A 4,750-nucleotide genomic window follows, 5' to 3' on the forward strand; every position below is an offset into this window, starting at 1 on the left:
AATTATATAATTTATAAATCCTGGGTCCAAAGGGGTCTATGAAAAAGAATTGTACAAGTGGAGGTCAAACCCTCCCTTACTGACCCCCTTCAAAATAGCAGACAGGCTTACCCCTAGTCGTGCTAAAGAAGGGATTTTTTCAGAGGTCTGGAATAGTTTTGTATTTGAAAACAAATCCTATTGTTTATCTTTATTAGCCGCATATAGAGAACCAACTTCAGTGTATATCTACCCTAGAATAGTTATAGACAACACAGTATCTATTGATCATTATCATGAATATAGACTCTGTATATCTGATGCCCACAGTGTGACAGATAGGAGATGAAAATTTAAGATCTACCCTCAAATATAATGGCAGGCTTTCTCAAACAAAAACTGAGTTTGGAAAATCTGACCCTGGAAGCAAGTCAGGTCTTCTCCAATGCACATATTCCATTGGGGCAAACAGATATAAACATTGCTTTCAGGAATTTAAATAAAACCTATAGTCAACATATACGGTCGTGGTGGGAAATAGCAAGCCTTGAAACATACCTACAACAGGGTATGGTATATAGAGGTCTACGTATCCCTTTGAGACCTAACGTACATCTAGAGGATACCCAATTTATAAAGGGCTGGGAGGATCTGCTAACGGAGTGTTCACTCAGACTAATCAAATATCTGTCTGAATACGAAAAAGTTTTCTTTAATAAAATCGACCAACAGCTCGAGAAGGAGATCCAAGAAATACAGGAGTTCACCCCACACCCAGAATTCCTTGACCTTGAACAAAAAATAAAGAAAAACATAGAAACTTTACAACACGAAATAAAGGAAAGGAAACACGTAAAGTACCTGAGAGATCGTACTGATTTTGAAGGCAACCGTGTATATATTTGGAGGAATAATAGAATCAATAACCGGAATCCTCGTAGAACATACAGGGAGAATTCAGAGACAGAAACCTCTGGTACAGAGGGATCAGGTTATAGCTCAACTGGACAGGGAGATCGCTCTAAGGGTACTAAACGAAAAAATAAAAAAAGACAATATCCCCCTAGAAAATCATCTCTTGAAAGACGCGATCAGTCCCAATCATGTCCAGGGGGAATAATGCCAAAACAGGGGATAACAATAAATCCCGGTGGTACATCTACTCTATCTTATCCATCTGCCTCCACTCAACCCTTTTCTTTTGGGATTCCAGGTCAGGGACAGAATGTATTCCAAACACAAACATCACAAGGATCTACCCAGGCACTTCCCCCTCCAACCAATGTGGGAGAGAGGACCCCAAATATTGCCCCCCTTTTTTTAGGAGAAACAGGGGTTCAACTGAGGGACCGAGAGAGATGGGGCTACAACAAATAGCTGATAGGACACAAAATGAAGAAATAGATGAGAAACAGATTATAAATTTATCTAATTATACTTTAACACCATCAGAAAAATTACTTCTATCCAAAGGCCTTACCTTTGCCCCGGTCCCCCAATGTGATAAATTCCTTTGGATTAAAGATGTGAACCTCTTCGCACGGAAACTGGCTCTACATAAGGTACATAAAAAAGAAGAACATGATGCTCGTACACAATATGAGAAGGAAAGGAGATGTGTAGAATTGTTGGAAGCATTACAGAAGGAGAGTGAGGGTCATCAGATTATTCCTGACCCCCCCTTCTCTACTTTGAAACCTAGATCAAAAACTACACCACAATTCACACAATTCCAAGAAATAGAGACCTTTGTACAGCTGGTCACACAGGACATCAAATCATTACAGATGAGGAAGGAACATATCGAACCAAATTTGAACACTCAGGAACAAGAAGCCCTAGAAACCCTAAAGAAAAATGAAAGGATCATAATTAAACCTAGTGATAAAGGGGGCAATATAGTTATTCAAGACCGAAAAGACTATATAGATATGGTATTAAAACTCCTAGAAGACAAGCAGACGTACCAACTTCTACCTAATGACCCCACAAAGGAATATCTGAATGACTTGAAAAACCTATTACAGGAAGCTCTCCAGACTAATATAATAACCAAGGAAGAATATCAATACCTCTTTAATAAAAACCCTATGATCTCTACCTTCTACTCATTACCGAAGGTGCATAAGAACAGAAAACCAGTACTAGGTAGACCGATTGTGTCTGGTAATGACAACCTAACACAAGCCTTAAGTGAATATATCGATCAAATCCTACGACCTTTTGTTACCACCTTACCTTCTTATATAAAAGACACCAAAGACCTCCTTCTTAAAATAAACGACATCACAATTACAGAAGGCACTTATTTAGCCAGTCTTGATGTCGAATCATTGTATAGCAATATCAAACACTCACTGGGGATACACGCAGCTGAATATTATTTGAGCACCCGCAGTCAAAATTTTAGTAGGCACAATAGTTTTGTATTATTATCACTTAAATTTATATTAGAGCACAATTTTTTTGTCTTTCAAGGACAATATTATAAACAAATTAATGGCACCGCGATGGGGACGTCTTGTGCCCCAACCTACGCAAATTTATTTTTAGGGTGGTGGGAGAATTGTCATGTCTTCACGGAAGAGATGTCGTCGTATGTCTGCCACATTATATTCTGGGGCAGATATATTGACGACATCTTGATCCTGTGGGATGGTGACCGTACACAGTTTCAGGAATTTGTCCAGACGCTAAACCGAAACAATATAGGTATGAAATATACGCATGAACTTCAAGATCATGAAATAGTGTTTCTGGACCTTAAAATAAGAAAAACAGAGGGAGGCCAGCTGGTGACAGAGGTCTTTAGGAAACCTACATCGACAAACAGTTACCTGCATTGGAACAGTTGGCATCCAGTTTCCCTTAAGAAAGGCATTCCTATAGGCCAATATTTAAGAGCACGTCGTAACTGCTCGGATGAAGCCTCCTTTTCTCGGGAGAGTCAACAACTGCTTCAAAGGTTCAGAAAGAGGGGTTACCCCAAAAGATCCTTGAGAAATGCGTACAATCGAGCTATTAAAACAAAGAGAGAAGACCTTTTAAAAGATATACCATCTAAAAGAAATGAGACCATTAGATGCATAGGGACTTTTGACGGATACAATAATGAAATCTACAGTATCCTAAAAAAACATTGGCACATAATAAGATCAGATAGAGACCTCAATATGGTACTAACCATTAATCCGTCAGTTACATACAGACGAGGCCCCAACCTTAAGGATCAACTGGTCCATAGCCACCTCATGGAAGAAGGAGCCAAACGTGGCAGGAGAGTTGAGAGATACCATGGATCAGCTCCATGCGGGGACTGCTCCTTCTGCAGGTACGTTCCACGTATTAAAAAATATGTCAATCCTGTGGATAAAAAGGAGTATGAGATAAGGCAACTGATCACCTGTAAAACTCAAGGGGTAATCTACCTAGCCTCTTGCCCCTGTCCAAAACTCTATGTGGGTAAAACCACACAGGAATTGCGACGTCGAATATCGGGCCATTTAAGTACCATAGAAACAGGTAAATATACAGCAATAGCCAGACACATCAAGTATTTTCATAACAACAAGAGTACAGTACTGCGCTTCTGGGGTATAGAGAAAATATCTCTAGGACCAAGAGGAGGTAACCTTGATAAAAAATTACTACAGAGCGAGGCTAGGTGGATACACAGACTGGATACAATGAGTCCACAAGGACTAAATGAAGGGTTCTCCTTTACGGCCTTTATTTGATTATAAAAAATGGGAATTTGAAGTTCCCTCTCTCTCTCTCTATGTAAAAGCAGGAAAAAGGGAAAGAGCATACCAACAAAAGACCTCTAATAATCCCTTAGTTTATATAATAATGCCACTAGTCAATGAAACTATAAGGCCAATTCATTTATTGCATGTAGAAATATTGGTATGAATATTGATACAAATAACTAAAAAATAGGAAAAATAAAAATATAAGGTTAATTTACATGGAGAAAAGGAAGGAGGAAATCGATCCTTTCCGTATCTTGAAAAAAACGCTCCCCCCACCCCTCCCCCCCCCCTCCCTCCTGTAAAAAATGAGGAGAAAATGAATAAGAAGACTCTAATTTGTACAACTAAAGATATGAAAGAACTAAGCCCCTATATAGATATATGTGGTTAGCAGACAAGCCATAATATATAAAAATCTATTACATCTTGACAGTGCATCACTTAAATAAACAGAGATATATAGTGAGTAATAATGTGGCAAAATTCAAACTGCCAGGTGAGTAGGGCTACATATTTAATAGAGATACAAACTTCAAAGTGCCGACGCATGCGTAGATATCCTATCCAGATTAAAAAAGCAGAGAATACATTCTATGTCCCAAGACATGCGCACTAGAGACCTAAGAAAAAGAATCGGAAGAAAAGTGTCCACACATGCCCAATAGATATCCGGAATAATATCGGAGAGCTAAAGATAAAAATCTCTAAGTATGGGGGCATGCGCAGTAGACTGTGCCGAATAGGACTCAAATAGAAGTGTTGACGCATGCGCAGTAGATGTTGTTAAACGGGACTCGATCAGAAGTTTTAACGCATGCGCGATAGGCACATAGAGCAATAAGGGAAAATATTCTAAGTTCTGACGCATGCGCGTTTGAAGGGGTGACGCGAATAGATGACGGAAGAGAAGCTCTCAAGGTACTTGATAGGATGATCATTCTGTCACACGAGTTCTGAATAGGGATAGGGCAGAGGATGACTAAGAGCCCACCCCTAACAGGTATAAGCATTTACTTACG

The 4,750-nt window shown here is 39.3% G+C and overlaps 1 long non-coding RNA gene across 1 annotated transcript; it reads right to left on the reverse strand.

Annotated features, from left to right (window-relative positions):
• Positions 1 to 661: 661 nt before the first annotated feature.
• LOC121003090 lies at positions 662 to 3,996 on the reverse strand. Its single transcript, XR_005779417.1, has 6 exons — positions 3,947 to 3,996; positions 3,228 to 3,342; positions 2,817 to 2,997; positions 1,727 to 1,826; positions 1,460 to 1,532; positions 662 to 768 (listed from the first exon to the last, which is right to left on the reverse strand). It is a non-coding gene; the product is annotated as an uncharacterized LOC121003090 (long non-coding RNA).
• Between the last annotated feature and the right edge of the window lie 754 nt (positions 3,997 to 4,750).

Source organism: Bufo bufo, chromosome 1 (genome assembly GCF_905171765.1).
Source record: "Bufo bufo chromosome 1, aBufBuf1.1, whole genome shotgun sequence".
Lineage (NCBI taxonomy): Eukaryota > Metazoa > Chordata > Amphibia > Anura > Bufonidae > Bufo > Bufo bufo.